Genomic DNA, 17981 nt, shown 5'->3' on the forward strand with positions numbered 1-17981 from the left:
CAGAGTGAGCAATGAGGACCTTATAACAGTGAACCTAGGTTTAAACTTGTCTAAGGTCTCCCTGAGAAAGCTGTGCATAAAGTTGCCTTTGTTTTGCCAGATGGAGAGCTGGGGCTGCTTTCAGGAAGTGTCAACAAAAAGCATTAAAGGAATGAATATTGAGTGAATCAATACTGTTTGTAACATGACTTCTGCTACTTTAATGAGAAGAATGGTTAGGCATGGGGTCAAATTACCCTGTTCCTAAATGAAACCAAAGTCCATACATAGCTCCCTTGTCATATTGTGGAGCTGTGGTGAATGAATTGCTAATCCATGGAGAACTTCTGAGTCTCTGCCTGTGTCCCAGTGTCCCAAAGGGAAGTTGGGACATTGAAAATAGCTAACCCCCAAAGGGACCATGCCCTCTCAGTTTCGCCAAGTAATGATAGCATCTGTGTGTTCCCGGAATGACTAAACGATGTCTAGAGGAGTGAGAAAAGACATCCAAAAATAATTAATATGAGTTTTATTTGTGAGATTAGAGGGGGGGCAAAAAGGATGAAATATTATATTAATATAAAACCACTTTGAAAATACAGCATTCTACCCTTGACTACCCGGCATATTTCTTCTTTTTTTCCCTGACAAATCAAGGTGCAGAATGGGATTAGGGGATCCACCTAACTGGTTTCCCCTGTGAGACTGACTTAATCTAAATTATAAGGATACTGAGCACAAAGATGCTCCACACAAGCAACAGAGGAGAACATAATGGAGCTCTGAAAGGTTTATAAAAACTCTCATCCATCTGTCATCTCACACTTCTGGACAATACATGTACTGTAACGGACAAATGAACAGAAGTCAAAGTTAAAGTTTCTGGAAATACTGACTGTGGCAGCAGAAAAACCCAAGTAGAAGGGAAGTAACATATTAAGACTAAAGTGTAAGAACAGGACATTAATTACTCCATCTTTTAAATCTGTTCCTGAAGCCTTACACATATACACACACACACATGCACAAAGACACACTTTTGTGTATCACTTCTAAAGAGAGTAAGCCTACTAAATTTGCATTCAGAGCCATTCAACTCAGATGATTTGATTGCCATTTAAATGAAAACATTAGTGTATGCCCCACTACTGAATCTCCCAAATAAAACTCATATTAATTATCTCTGGATGCCTTCCCCTACTCTTCTAGTCATCACTTAGTCATTTCAGTAACAGACAAGTGAATAATTAAACTGAGTCTTTTTTTGCAGGACCTGAGACCACTTAGACAATTGGCCGTTTCTGTGTGTGACACAAGGTGGGCTAGCATAACAGCCAGACAAGAAGCCATTCTAAAGCACAGTAACCCTGTGGCCACCTTAACACTGATACAGGTCCCATTAGGAAGACCTCAAAAATCATAAACACTTTATTTGCAGACATACCACATTTGTGTCCCACGGAGGAAGCCAGGCATTAGATTAACATTAGAAAACATTTTGACTGCCAACTCAGATGTAGTTATAACAGTTCTTCAAGTGTTTAAGAAAACACAGTAGATTATGTAACCATATAAACAACTGTGAAGTGCTCTGCACAATGAGCATATCTTTGCCCATTTGTTGGAACCCTGAAGAGGGAAAACTGACTCATGTACATGCACATTGAAGTAGTTATCTCTACAATGGGAGTCACTCAGTTAAAAAAGTGAAATATGTTTGAGATTTTAACTAGTTAACTTATGAGATAAACTTAACAGATCTGGTCCTAGCCTTTGCTGGTCAGATTAAACACCAAGGCCAATGAAGATGTATAATCAAGGGAAAATTAAACAGCAGTCAGTATGGTATTTCTATGTTATGAACAGAGATACAGACGACCTTTGTTCCAAACTATTTTTTCAAGGATGCTTGTATAGCAAGAAGACTTAGAAAAAATAAATAAAAATACATTAACATCTATAAGCAAAGAGTAGGTCTGCTTACTACCTATGTGGCTTATAATAAGCTTAGTGGTTTATCTCATTACCTTATATTCTTTCTGAAGACTCTTTGGGAGAATCTGTGCCCTAGCCTCTCCACAAGCTTACAATATTAGAAAATGAGATTTATTAATATTAGATAGAGGTTCCCTGCATTTCTTAGATCTCTACTTCCTCTATCTTCAAAACTAGGAATGACAAGTCCAGTCCTATGCATAATGCCATCTCTCTAGTTCTGACTCTTCTGCCTGCTTTTTTCATCTATAAAGATTCTTGTGATTTCACTGGGGACATCCAGACAACCCTACATAATATATCTTTCCTCAAATCCCTAACTTTAAATGACATCTACAATAGTACCTTTTCCCAACATGATAATTCACCATTAAAAGCATGAGTGTTTCGGGACTTAAAACATAGTCATGTTTGGGCAGCCACTATTCTGTCTACCACATTGCCCAATGTAAAATTATTCAAGTTCTGTAAGTTCATGATTTGTCTTCCCTTTTGTAGATACTGTCTGGTTCTCAACAGATCACCCTACAGGAATTAAGGTTCAGGACAAAAGTGCAAATGTGGATACAGTGGCAGATGCCATTGTTAAAATCTATTGTTTCAATAGTTCTGCCAATATCTTCTGGGTGTGGTGGTTTATGCCTATAATCCCAACACTCTAGAAGGCTGAGGTGGGTGGTTCATCTTAGGTGAGGAGTTCAAGACCAGCCTGGCCAACATGGTTAAATCCTGTCTCTTATAAATAAAAAAATTATCTGGGGGCAGTGGTGCGCACTTGTAATTCCAGCTACTCGGGAGGCTGATGCAGGTCAAATGCTCCAACCCAGGAGGCAGAGGTTGCAGTGAGCCAAGATTGCACCACTGTACTCTACCCTAGGTGACTCATTGAGACTCAATGTCAAAAAAAGAAAAGAAGATCCACATAGACTCAAAATAAAAGGAGAGAGGAAAATTTACCAAGCAAATGGAAAGCAAAAAAAACAAAAACCAAAACCAAAAACAAAACCAGTGCTTGCAATCCTAGTCTCTGATGAAACAGACTTTAAACAATTAAAAATCAAAAGAGACAAGTAAGGGCATTACATAATGGTAAAGGGATCAATGCAACAAGAAGAGCTAACTATCCTAAATATATAGGTATCCAATGCAGGAGCACCCATTCAGAAATCAAGTTCTTAGGGACCTACAAAACTCACACACAATAATAGTAGGAGACTTTAATATCCCAGTGTCAATATTAAACAAATCAATGAAACAGAAAATTAAAAAGGATATTGAGGACTTGAACTAAGGTCTGAACCAAGTGGACCTGATAGACATCGGCAGAACTCTCTTCCCCAAATCCATAGACTATACATTCTTCTCGGCTAACAGACATCTGCAGATCTCTACACCCCAAATCCACAGAATATATATTCTCAGAATCACATCCTAAATATACATGCATCCAAAAAAGGAGGACCCAGAGACATAAAGGAAGTTCTCAAAGACCTACAAAGAAACTCGGACTTCACACAATAATAGTGGGAGACTTTATCATCCCACTTTTGCTATTAGATTAACAAGACAGAAAATTAACAAGGATATCCAGGTCTTGAACTCACAGATGGATCAAATGGACATAATAGACATCTGTAGAACTCTCCACCTCAATTCCAGAGAATGTACATTCTTCTCAGCACCACACTGCACCTATTCTAAAGGTGATCACATAATTGGAAGTAAAAGAGGCCTCAGCAAATGCCAAAGAACAGACATCATAACAAATCGTCTCTCAGGACCACAGTGCAATCAAATTAGAACTCAGGATTAAGAAACCCACTCAAAACTGCACAACTGCAAGGAAACTAAACAAGCTACTCCTAAATGACTGCTGGATAAATAACAAAATGAAGGCAGAAATAAAAATGTTCTTTGAAAACATGAGAATGACGACAGAAATGTACCAGAATCTCTGGGACACATTTAAAGCAGTGTGTAAAGGGAAATTTATAGCACTAAATGCACAACAGAGAAAGCACGGAAAGATCTAAAATCGACACCCGAACATCACAATTAAAAGAAATAGAGAACCAAGAAAACATGCAAATTCAAAAGCCAGGAGAAGATAAAAATAACAAAGATCAAAGCAGAACTGAAGGAGACAGACACACACACAAAAAAAAACTTCAAAAAAAAAAAAAAATAGAATCCAGGAGCTGGTTTTTTGAAAAGATCAACAAAACAGACCACTAGCCTGACAAATGAAGAAAAAAGGGAAGAATCAAATAGATTTATTAAAACATGAAAAAGGCAATATCACCACAGATCCCACTGAATTACGAATTACCAACATAGAATACTATAAACATCTCGAAGCAAATAAGCCAGAAAATCTAGAAGAGATAGATAAACTTCTGTACACTTTCATCCTTTCAAGATTAAACCAGGAAGAACTCAAATCTCTGTTATTAGTCTTAATAACAAGGTCTGAAATTGATATAGTCATTAATAGTCTACCAATCAAAAAAAGTCCAGGACCACAAGTTTTGACAGTCAAGTTCTTCCAGAGGTACAAAGAGGAGCTGGTACCCTTCCTTCTGAAATTATTCCAGGAAATAGAAAAAGAGGGAATCCTCCCTAATGCATTTTATGAGCCCAACATCATCCTGATACTAAAACCTGGCAGAGACACAACTAAAAAGAAAATTTAGTCCAATATCCCTGATGAACACTGATGAAAAAATTCTCAAAAAAATACTGGCAAGCCAAATCTAACAGCACATCAAAAAGCTTATTCATCACAGTCAAACTGGCTTTATCCCTGGGATGCAAGGCTGGTTCCACATATGCAAATCAATAAACATAATCCATCACATAAACTGAACCAAAGAGAAAACAAACATGATTGTCTCAATAAATTCAGAGATGGCCTTCATCAATATTCAACAACCGTTCATGCTAAAAACTCTCCAGAAGCTGGATACTGATGGAACATATATCAAAATAATAACATCTATTTATGACAAACTCATAGCCAGTATCATACTAAAAGGGCAGAAACTAGAAGCATTCCCTTTGAAAGCTGGCAAAAGACAAGGATGCTGTCTTCACCACTCCTATTCAACATAGTACTGAAAATTTTGGCCAGGACAATCAGGCAAGACAAAGAAATAAAGCGTACTCAAATAGGTAGAGAGGAAGTCAAATTGTCTCTATTTGCAGATGTATATTTAGAACACCCTGTTGTCTCAGCCCCCAATCTCCTTAAGCTGATAAGCAACATCAGCAAAGACTCAAGATACAAAATTAATTTAGGAAAATCACAAGCATTCCTATACATCCATAACAGACAAACAGAGAGCAAAATCATGAGTGAACTCCCATTCACAATTGGTACAATGAGAATTACATATTTAGGAATACAGTTTACAAGGTGATGTGAAGGACCCTTTCAAGGAGAACTACAAACCACAGCTCAAGAAACTAAGAGGGGACACAAACAAATAGAAAAACATTCCATGCCCATGGTTAGGAAGAATCAGTATCATGAAAATTACCACACTGCCCAAATTTATAGATTCAAATGCTATCTCCATCAAACTATGCATGACTTTCTTCACAAAATTGGAAAAAAACACCTTAATAAGGAACCACAAAAGAACTCGCATAGCCAAGACCATTGTAAGCAAAAAGAACAAACTTGGAGGCATCACACTAATGGACTTCAAACTATACTACAAGGCTACAGTAATAAAAACAGCATGGTACTGGTACAAAAACAGATATATAGACCAATGGGACATAACAGAGGCCTCAGAAGTAATTCCACACATTTACAACCATCTGATCTTTGACAAACCTGACAAACAAGCAATGGGAAAAGAACTGCTATTTAATAAAAGGTGCTGGGAAAACTGGCTAGCCATATGCAGAAAGCTAAAACTATACTCATTCCTTACACCTTATAGAAAAATTAACTCCAGGTGAATTTAAGATTTATTAAAATCAAACACCATAAAAATTCTAGAAGAAAACCTAGGCAAATTCAGGACACACGTATGGGCAAGGACTTCATGACTAAAACACTGAAAGGCCATGGCAACAAAAGCCAAAATGACAAATGGGATCTAACTAAAGAGCTTCTGCACAGCAAAAGAAACTATCATCAGAGTGAAAAGGCAATCTACAGAACGGGAGAAAATTTTTGCAACCTACCCATCTGACAAAGGGCTAATATCCAGAATCTACAAAGAACATAAACAAATTTACAGAAAACAAACAAACAACAACAACAAAAAAAACAACCCCATCAAAAAGTGGGTGAAGGATATGAACAGACACTTCTCAAAAGAAGACATTTATGCAGCCAACAAGCGTATCAAAAAAAGCTCATCAGCACTGGTCATTAGAGAAATGCAAATTAAAAAGAAATTGAGTTACCATCTCATGCCAGTTAAAATGGCAATCATTAAAAATTCTGGAGACAACAGATACTGGAGATTTGGAGAAACAGGAATGCTTTTACCCTGTTGGTGGGAGTGTAAATTTGTTCCACCATTGTGGAAGACAGTGTGGCAATTCTTCAAGAATCTAGAACTAGAAATACCAGTTGACCCAGCAATCCCATTACTGGATATATATCTGAAGGATTATAAATCATTTAATCATAAAGACACATGCACACATATATGTACTGCAGCATTGTTTACAGTAGCAAAGACTTGGAACCAACCCAAATGCCCATCAGTGATAGACTGATTTAAGAAAATACGGCATATATATACCATAGAATACTATGCAGCCATAAAAAGGATGATTTCATGTTCCTTGAAGGAACATAAATGTCACTAGAAACCATCATACTCTGCAAACTAAGGCAAAAACAGAAAGCCAAACACCACATGTTCTCACTCTTAAATGGAAATTAAACAATGAGAACTTATGGAAACAGAAAGCAGAACATCACACACTGTGGACTGTCAGGGGAGAAGGAGCTAGGAAGCGGATAGCATTAGGAGAAATACCTAATGTATATGATGGGGTGATGGATGATGCCAAACCACCATGGCATGTGTATACCTAAATAACAAATCTGCATGTTCTCCACATATATCCCAGAACTTACAGTACAATAAAGAAAAAGAAAAAAAATAGTTCTGTCAGCCATAAATTATGGCAAATTTATTAAGTTTCCAAATATCTGATCCTTCATAGTTCCTATAACTATCTTGATTAGGGTATTTGGCAGACATTTTACAGAAAATGAACCAAATAAGCATGGTAGGATAAATTATACAGTTGTTTATTGCAATGATAAAAATCAATCTTTAGTGAAAATTAGAATTTTGGAAAGTTTCAATCTGCCACCAGCCTGGCAGCTTCCCACTCTTTAAAGAGTTTTCTGATCAGTGTAACAACTAATATTAACAAATCTAAATTTTTAATTTTAAAGTTGTGCACAATTCAGTGAACCATTATTTCCAAATGACAAATCTTACAAAATTATTGAAAAGTATGCAATTCACTTAAAACATAAAAAAGGTGACTAAATTTTAATATAACGCAGTACACTGATTCCACATTATGGTTCAATACTTTTTAACTAAAAGTATTCCTAAGTGCTGCCTGAGTACAGCAGAGTTTATATAAAGAGGTAAAGAAAAGATACCACCTAAGAAAGTCCAGATATTGGCACCTATTGTCAAGCAAATCCAGGGAAACACAAAAGGTTTCACTTTCTTCTTGGCCAACCATATCAAAACATAAATCTCCAATTGATAAATGGTTGGTGTATCAATTATCATAATGAAAATGACTGGTGACAGGGAATTCATATAAAGCATTTTCCTTTGGCCTTCATTGTTTGGCTCACTGTCATGAAGCCAGCTGGAACAGCATTTAATCTACTTTTTCATTTAATCTAGAAAAATAACTTATAGGCATGGATGATTGACAGTCTCAATGATGAGCCAATTACAGTTTATCCAGGGATATAAATCAAAGACCATGGAAACCTGAAAATAAATTATTATCTATAAATACAACATTCCAAAGAGTATGATCTTTCCAGAGCAGAGTAATAATGGAGTTCTGATGAAGAATATAAAATCCCAGCAAAATAACATCCTAGGAGTTAGTACAAGTACTACCTGTTAACAGCATGATTGCTGAAGTACATAAATACACAGAGATACTTCAAGGTAAACAGGAAGAGAAATAGCCATTGCTAAACTTAGAAGTGAGGAAATCTAAAGAAACCTAGAATTAGTAAAAGAGTTTCGGAAATGGTAAATTATTATAGTCACGTTTAGCTTCATATTTTGTACACCACTGGTAGATTCTCAAAAAGTTATATTTATCTTAGATCACATATATTGTTTGCCTTTTAAAGCATGCACAACGGCATTGTGTTTATATTTAATACCTATGACTATTTTATCTATAAAACCAAAAGGGGTTACAAGTACTCCTAAAACCTTAATAAAATGATTACTTGCAAGTGCAGATACTTCTGTAAATCTAAATGCCAATCTTATCAGCAAAAGAATCAGGAAATCTAAAGGAAGACTGCAATGCCAAAACACAATGAAATATGTTTTTGCCTGACCTGTTTTGCCAAAGGTCAACAATTGTGTCACTCAATTAGCATCATCAAGTCATAGATTTCTAGATGTCCAGTGGTTTTCTACTTTTATGGATTACTTAAGTGAAACACATTTTTCACAATTTTATGAAGCTATACTTTCCCAGCTCCAGTGAAATCAATCATGATAAGCTAAGAAACATCAACCTTTGTATTGTTACCCACATCATTTTAACGTTATGTTAATACTATTACTGATAGGAAAAAAAACAACCAAACTGTAAATCTCTTCCACTTGTGCTTTTCTTGTTTTTTTGTTTTGTTTTGCTTTTGTTTCTGTTTTTGAGACAGACTTGCTCTGTTGTCAGGAGGGAGTGCAGTGGCACGATCTCAGGTCACTGTAACCTCTCCCTTTGGGATTCAAGCTATTCTCCTACCTCAGCCTCCTGAGTAGCTGAGACTACAGGCATGTGCCACCATGTTCAGCTAAATTTTGTATTTAATACAGTAAAGATTTCACCATGTCGGCCAGGATGGTCTCCATCTCTCGACCTCGTGATCTGCCCACCTTGGCCTCCCAAAGCAGAGTGTGCCACCATACCTGGCCTAAGTATGCTTTTCTAAACTTTCAATACAGAATATTTCACCTCCGTTCACCAATATGTGAGGATTTCTTTCCATCAATAGCCAATTCTTCAGCAGACAACAAATGGGTAGAATAGGGTTCAACTTAATTTTGGTCACTAGTCATCTAAAGAAAATAAAAGTTCCCACACATTAAGTGGTCAGTCCCACAAGTCTGCCCCAAGTTTAGATGTTTGTCAGAGGACTCATTTTGTGAACCATATTTCCCTTAACCTCATCCTTAGGCTCAACTAATTTGCTAGAGTGGTTCACAGAATTCAGAGAAATACTTACTTACTTATACTTACAGGTTTATTATAAAGGATATTACAAAGGATATATATGAAGAGTCAGACAGAATAGATGCAAATAGTGAAGTATGTCATAAAGAGCATGAGGCTTCCTTGTTTCAGGAATCTTCAAGACCCTTGACATGTCAAGCTATCTGTAAGTTCTACAAATGTCATTAACTAGTTTTTTATGAAGGCTTCATTGCATAGCCATGATTGACTACATTACTAAACCTTCAGCCCCTGTGCCCTCCTTGGGTAACTTACAATAAGACTGAAAAGTCTCAAGCCTATAATCATAAGGTCGGTTTCCCTGGCACCCAGCTCTCATCCTCGTGCTAAGAATCCATCAATATTAGAAAAATATTCTCGTATCACCAGGAAATTCCAAGGGATTTAGGAGCTATATGTCAAATATTTTTATTACTCAGAAAATTGCAAAGGTCTTGGGAGCTGTAAGCCAGAAACTGGGGGTCGAAGACTAAATATTAGAAGAAAAAATTCTTCTAGCATACCATCTACAAGGGTTTTAGGAACTGTATGTTAAGAAAAGGGGTAAAATAAAATATACATTTATTATTTCACAGGAGATTTTGTTTTGCCTTTTTCAATTTCCAGAAGTTACCTCCATTATTTGGTTTAGTTTTAGGCCTCCATGTTTAAAACCAGCAGCAAAACATCTTCAGACTGCTCTCTTGCTTTCTCTCCTTCCTCTTTCTTTCTTTGGGAGCTCCTTATTTCTTTTTTTGGAGGGGTTGGAGGGGGCTATAAGTTCTTTTTTCAATTTTTTTTAAATTTTAAAATATTTATAAAACATATATAGTCCTAGGACATGTCTTTTTTTCTGAGATATTCTGCTGACTTTCTCGAACAAGGACTCCTGTGATTAATTACACTCTTCCGCTACATAGTCCAAGATAATCAACCTATCTTGACATACTACTTTGTAACATCTGCAAATCAGGTTTTGCCAAGCAGTGCAACATATTTGCAGGTATCAGAGATTAGGACATAAGTATCATTTGGTGATTTGGAGCATATTGTTTTAACTACCACATACACATTATCACTTTTAATGTGGTTCATACTTTAATTCTTAAAAGAGAAGCTCTCTTCCAAACTAATAGCACAATTTCTAGAATGAGCTCTCCACCAAACAATGCTGTCTTGTATGACAACACAAAATATATCATCTTAGCAAACAAATATTATCATGATATATTAAAGGGGGAGAAGTGTACGAGAGTAAAGATTGCTGAAGGACATTTTATTATTACATTCAGATAAAAATCCAAGGCAATAAAGATTAATAAAATTATCTTGGTGGTACAGAGAAACAACATTTGATATTTTATGTCTTTCTCATCAACTTACAAAACTTAACACAGTTTTAAGTACCAGCATAAATTCAATTAGAAAATGGGGCGAATAATAAAAAAATAATCCCAGCGTCTGAGTTGATATTAATATCAATGAACATTTTTTTTTCTTTTGAATATACTACCTGGTGAAATTTTAATATAGTTCACATGCACTGCTTTTAATAGCATATAAAATTTATATAATACTTTTTATGTCTTGATGTTATAGATAGTATATTATCTAAAAGTGATTTTATTATCACATTAAGATCAAGAAAAAAATGGGAAGAGACAGAGGAAAGTGACAAAAAGATGTAATTTGGACATTAGGTTAAAACTTACCTTATATAAGCAAAAATTTTCCAAATACAGTACTTTGAAACTCTAGAATCTAATCAGAAATTACAATAATGAGGAGATTAAAAAAATAATACTACATTTCAAAAAGAGATCTGCGGCATTTTAATTTATCTGCCTAAAATCCCTAATCTCCACCTTTAGGATAACCATTAGGAAAGCAGCTAGCAGTTCTGGTGTGAACTGCTGGAGTGGGGAATATAAACTTTGCTCTTAAAGAGTGTGGCAGTGGAATTAACTTGTCTGGTGTTTCTTGAGGAGAAGGCCACAGTACCTTCACCTCAGGGTTGCTGTGACCTGCTGGTGTTGTTTGTTGAAGCTACTGCCACTAGAAGTATGGAGTAAACAAAGAAAGTAGTAAGTAGACAAAAAAGCCTGATGGGGAAATAAGAGGCTGGGAAAGAGATACACAAAAAAGTTAGGGTTTTTAAAGAATAGACAAACACCATGGGACCTACAAAGATATATGTGTGTCCAGAGCAGGATGCACACTCAGAAAACTCAACACTTTCTCCTCTAGCTGACTGTCAGGATGCATACAACAAGGCACCATCATCCTATGGGGAATTCCTCGGTTCCAGGAAGACTCCCATCCCATACCACCAGCAAATACCAAAATCTAAGAATTCTCAAGCCCCTTATATAAAATGGTATAGTATTTAAACATAACTTACACACATCCTTCCATATACTTTAACTCTAGAATACTCCAAATAACTAATATAATGTAAATACCATGTAAAGAGTTGTTATCCTGTATCATTTAAGGGAAATGTCAAGAAAAAAGTCTACATGTTCAGTGCAAATGCAACCATTTATTTTATGTTTTCAAATATTTTAAATCCAGTTTGTTGATCCCACAAATGTGAAACCTACACAGAGGGCCAATTGTACACCTTAGGTTTTAAATTGCCCAGCTAAGCAAAATCTACAACCAATCTACAAAGACTAAAAGTTTTTACTGCTGTTTTTGTTTGCTACAGGCTTTTCATAAAATTTAACTCACTGGTTGACCACAAGCTAATGTAGAGACTTCACACAACAGTCTTCACAAAAATAGTTTGGTCACTAAGCAAATCCAAAAAATCGCTAACAAAACCACAAAAAGCAGCAACCACAAATGCTGGTGAGTAGACAGAATCTGATTGCCAGTGTTATGACTAAGTATTCCCCACTTCAAGACAAGGCCAAAGAATATCTATGCCTTCTTTTGACCTAACATTAGTTAGGCTCTTCTCTCATCTACAGGACCCACATTTTATCTTGCCCCTGGTCATGCACTAAAACAGACCACAGACACCCTGGTTTACTATGTGAGATACACTTCCTGCTCTCTGTTCACCCCTTTTGCTTGTTCAATTTGTCCTTAAGTTTCTACTAAGCCTGCTTATACCTCCCTATGAAAGAAAAATATTTGATTTTAAGATGCGTAGGCCTCATGCATTTATGGTTTTCTCTATTGCCATAATCTCCATAATGTCTAAATCTGATTTTGTTTTATTTGAGAGTTACCATATGGTAATATTCAAAGCCTTCACTTAAAAAAAAAAATTATAAGTCATACAAAAAAAAAAAAAAAAGAAAGAAAGAAAGAAAGGAAAGAAAGAAAGAAAGAAAGAAAAGAAAAGAAAAAATAAACCTGCAAAGTTATGGGTATTCACAGAAATTAAAAAAAAAAAAAAAAAAAAAAAAGGTAAAATATCCTGGAGGAATCCCAGCTTTTAGACTTACTAATGGTTTCATAAACCATCACAAATATATTAAGAGAGCCACAGGGGAAACCATGAACCAAGAGCTAAAGAAAATCAAGAATACAATAAATGAACAAAATAATAACATGGCAACCAAATGAAATTCTGAAGCTGAAAAGTACAACTAAATAAAAATTTTACTAGAAATTCTCAACAGCAGACTTGAGCAGGCAGAAGAATAAACAAATGGAAAGCTAAGTCAAGTGAAACTATATAATCTCAGGAACACAAAACAAAAGATAAATAAAAAATCAACAGAGCTTAAAAGACCTTTGATACTCACCAACATACACAGATATGCCTACTACACACAACAGGAAGAGGAGACAAAGGGGTGGGAAAGGATAGCTATAGAGTAGCCACAAACAACTTTATGTTTGATGAAAATTATTAATTTACACATCCAAGAAGCTAAAGGATCTGTTAAGTAGAAAAACTTCAAAGACTATCCTTCAAAATAAAGAAGAAACTAAAATATTTCCAGATACATAAAAGCTTAAAGAGCATACTACTAACAAATCTGCCCTACAGAAAAAAATGCAAAAGAGGCCTGTATTCAGAAATAAAAGGGCACTAGACAATAATTCAAACCAATAGAGAAAAATAAACTACAGTGACAAAGATAATTAAGTAGGTAAATACAGAAGCCAATACTAAATTTGAGGATTTTACGTTTTCTATGATTTAAAAGATAAATTTATAAAACAATAATTTTATAAATTTATAAAATAATCTATGATATTGATACAAAGTATATAAAGATATAACGTGACAATCAGAAGGCAGAATGAAGAGCTTTAAAGGAGCAAAGTTTCTGTACACTACTGAATCTAAGATTCAAACTAGTTTATCATAAACAATAAACAAATTCAAACTATTACAGTTGATTGTGACTGTAAGAACAAAAAATATATTCCATCAAAATAATAAGCAAAAGAGAACTAAGACAGTTACGCTAATATTACAGAAAGTAAACTTTAATATATTTTTAAAGAGACAAAGGGCACTATCAAGTAGATATAACAAATATTAATTTATATGAACTTAAACCCAAAACATATTAAGCAAAAACAGACAAAACTGAAGGGACAGAAAGTCAGCACTAGAATAACAAAACCTAAAAAAGCCTATATCCTCTTTTTTCTGACTTAAGTGTCATAACTAACCAAAGAATGGCAGAGTCATTTTTCTTTGTAATTCATTTAAGATTTTAAAACAACACAAATATTATTTCTGCTTCCTGGAAAAGAGAGGCAGAGGTACAGTTAAAAATAAGAAATTTTTATTTCCTAGTCAGTGATATAGAGGAAAGAAAAAACTAAAGATAAAGAGGTAACCTAAAAATAAATTTGGAGATAGAAAATATTCAGCAATTACAAAAATAAAAATTTAAAAAACATTTAGCAATGTATTTCAATTCCATCTCAGTTAATTGAATAACAAAAGAAAGAAACCTCAAATAAAAATATGGCCAGAAACATGAGCAAAGAAGAAAGAAATATGAGTTAAGTAAAGAAAAGTAAGACAGAAACAGAAGTACATTCTGATTTTTCACAACCAACTCTTAACTAGAGCTCTGCTCTTCAAAGCGTCATCAACTGCTTTTAACTGGGTCATCAAAAATGCTACTTGATTAAACCTTTGTTTCTATTTCAAAACTTTTGTTCTCATTCCAAGGAGCATAAACAGGAACTTACTGAACTTACTAAATCGCAATGCTTTTTTACTATAGTTCTCTCTTGGGGGAAGCAAATACTGAAGATAAGTGATGTGACCAAAATGACAATGCTGAATCCCTACAGTAAGTTCAGGCAAGAGTTTCTTTCGTAATTCTTCAAGTACTGGACCTTTCTGTTAGAATTCAAAAAGGAGATGAGGGAGAAACAGAGAGAGAAAGAAATTGAAATAAATTTTCATGCACAAACCAAAAGAAAAAAATAAATAAATAAAAAGACCCTAAGCAAGTCTTCAAAACCGAATTTTGCTCAAGTGTAAACGTACTGTAAATGTTAAGTAAACATAAATTTGCTAAAAAAAAAAAAAAAAAAAAAAAGAAAGAAAAAAAAATTGAATCTTTTTTCCTGCTTTTTGAACCTTATGAAACAAATATAAAATATTTGATCACTTCACAAAAGCATGATTTTTTGAGTATTGAAATGCATAATGAAATAACTTTAAGTGTTGGGTTAGGACGCTGAATGCTGCAGTGTCCAAAAAGAAGAAAAAACAAAGGAGTTTCAACGTTCTTAGATTGTTTCTTTGCAGTTCTGAATTTCAGGGTCATGAAAGTTGTATACGTTGCAGCGCATTCCTTGTGTAAAGTTTCCTAATCTTTCGGGCATCTGGAACATCAGAAGAAAAAGGATTTCAAGTGTTTTAAATGCGGTCTTGATTTTGGGGTATTCAAAGGAAATAAATGAGTAAAGTAAGACAAAAAGAAAATGCTCCTGTGTCCCTAGGATTGAGAGATCAACGACCCTGCACTTAAGTTTCTGCTTTGGGGTACACAAGGACAGAGAAAGATAAAGAAGGGAGAAATAGAAAAATATATATTTTGCAATAAAAGTTGTCATAATAGTCCCCAATTTAGATAGAGGTCCTCTGGCATCACCTCTCATCCTTGGCTGGACATTTAAGCGTGCAGGTAGCGCCAAGAACTGAACCTCTAGAGCCCAAAAGGTCTCAGCGACTGGCTGCGGCCGCGTACCATCAGGCCCTGTGGCTAAGAGGGAACGGAGACTGCAGGCAGAGGGTGCAAAGCGCAACCCCAATTACAAAGCCGCGTTTTCACACTGCGTAACAGCTTCACCTGCACTGGTGTAGCACACTCCAACAAGTCTTGCTCGCTAGCTTGATGGGAGAACTAGCCTGTGTCCCAGGTAAGCCCTAGACGGCGGTGACCAAAATCGGGAGTACGGTGACGGCGGGGACCGGAGAGGAAACACCTAGTGCGTTGGTCCCCGCGGTGCTGGGCACACGTGGCTTTTCATATCAAGCGCGTCCCTGGGGCTGCATAGCTGCCCGCTGAAACCAGGGTGCACCCTCTGCCATTCTCTGCCCCTCAACAGGAACCCACCCCAGAGCTGAGTTGATTTCTGCCCTGTTTGGCATCAATCATGTTGGACGACCGCCGCTCCCTCTTCCCGGTATTACCTCTTTCCCCTACTTCGCCACGAGGTGACTTCAGCAGCAAACCCCCGCAGAGTAGCATCACGGAAGCTCGCGGGCCTAACGCCTTATCCTAGAACTCTGGCAACCAATCGCTTCATGCCAGGTGTCCCACGTGACCGGAAGAGGATGACCTCCACCATCCACTCTTGCTAACCCTCCCACCCTCTCTTGGGGAGCGCCAGAGGGTGGGGAACATTAAATCCCGAGCTGAAGAGTGCGAAGTGGCTGCCAGATCCCATGCCTGCTAAAGAAAAAAAAATTAAAAAAAAAAAAAAAAACTACAAGTACCAGCAGGCTGAGCAGCTACGGCTCTCTGGACCGTCTCAGTATTGGAGTGTAATGCAGCATTCCCGGAAAGAGAGTATTTCTTGCGAGTGCTGCCAACTGGGATTTGTAGTTTCCAGAGAGGTGTTCTCATATAGTAAGATACTCATTACCGTGCTGGGAAAGTGTAGATTTTTATTCTAAACGATATTCTTTTGTTAACAGAATGTACGAAATCAACAACACGTGACATTACAGATAAAGTTGTCTGCTGTTGCTTCATCCTATGAGGATGTCACCTGCTGTGCCTAGCCATCAGTGATGTAGGGATAAAAAGTACATGACTTTAAAAGGTAGTTGCAGTGGTTTTCAGAATATGCTTTTAGACTTTGACGCCGAACCAGACTACAGCCTGTCCACTGTAAAGGAGACAAAGTACTGTTTCCCGCTGATTCTTCACCCAGGCTTCAAGCAACTCTCCGCAGCTATTTTGCACCAAATATCCTTTAAATGAACTCCACTTTCTCTGCTGTACTTTCTTTCTTACGTTTATACGTTTGTTAAATCCATTTATTTTCCTTTATGTGAACAGTTAGCACTGGAGGCGAGGGAGAATTCCCTGAAAAAATATCATCTATTTCTTTTCGATAAAATTCCAGTTTCAGTCATCAAAACTTAGGGGATCAGGATAATTCAGACACCATGCAATGCCCCGTTTTTAAATGTACAATTCACTATTTTTTACCATATCCGTCAGGTAGTTTAACTAGCATTATTATATAATTCCCATCACAAAGATAATCATTAGAAATCAATTCCTATTCTTTCCACCTACACATTGGCAACTGCTGATCTTCTTTATTTATAAATGTGCCTTTTCTAAACAGTTTTGGGAATGTAATACTGATGAGAGTGGCCTTTATTGTAACTTTTTTTGCTCATCATGACAGCTTTATTTCCAAAGTTGTAGCATATCAGTATAATCAACCTTGTGTATTAGGGGGTTCTGAATTCTTAGACATCTGTAGAGTCAACCAACCACAGATAAAAAAAAAATTAAAAAAAAAACGAAACAAATAGTTGTATCTGTGCCAAACATGTACATTTTTTCTTGTCCTTATTCTGTAAAAATATAATAACTATTTACATAGCATTTTCATTGTATTAGATAGTATAAGTAATATATATATATATATGATTTAAAATACACAGAAGAAGGTGCATAGGTTACATGCAAATACTACACCTTTCTATGGGGGAGGAGAAAAACAGGATCTGACCCTTTTGTCCATGCTGAACGACAGACGATACAATGATAGTGAAGATACAATCTCAATTCACAACCACCTTTCTGGGGCTTACACAATTCTTCCACCTCAGCATAGATGCTTGGACTACTAGCTAGCCATCATGGCAAGCTAAATTTTATACCTTTTTTTGGTTGACAGGTGTCTGCTATGTTATTCAGGCTTCACATTTTATATCATGAAGATGATCAACCATGTATTTTGTTATCTTAGAAATGAGGGTACCTGGAACCAATCTCCCTGGATACCAGAGACAACTGGACTTCATTTCTCTTACAGCTCTAACATTCCATTGATTGGATTTACATTTTGTTTGC

The 17981-nt window shown here is 36.1% G+C and overlaps 1 protein-coding gene across 1 annotated transcript in view; it reads right to left on the reverse strand.

Annotated features, from left to right (window-relative positions):
• LOC141582945 (gamma-taxilin-like) overlaps positions 1-16135 on the reverse strand; it is a 38917-nt gene extending 22782 nt beyond the window's left edge. The window contains exon 1 of the mRNA XM_074392398.1: positions 16076-16135. The gene's annotated coding sequence lies outside the window, so the exon portion shown is untranslated. The remainder of the gene's footprint in view (positions 1-16075) is intronic.
• Positions 16136-17981: the final 1846 nt, after the last annotated feature.

Source organism: Saimiri boliviensis, chromosome Y (assembly GCF_048565385.1).
Source record: "Saimiri boliviensis isolate mSaiBol1 chromosome Y, mSaiBol1.pri, whole genome shotgun sequence".
NCBI lineage: Eukaryota > Metazoa > Chordata > Mammalia > Primates > Cebidae > Saimiri > Saimiri boliviensis.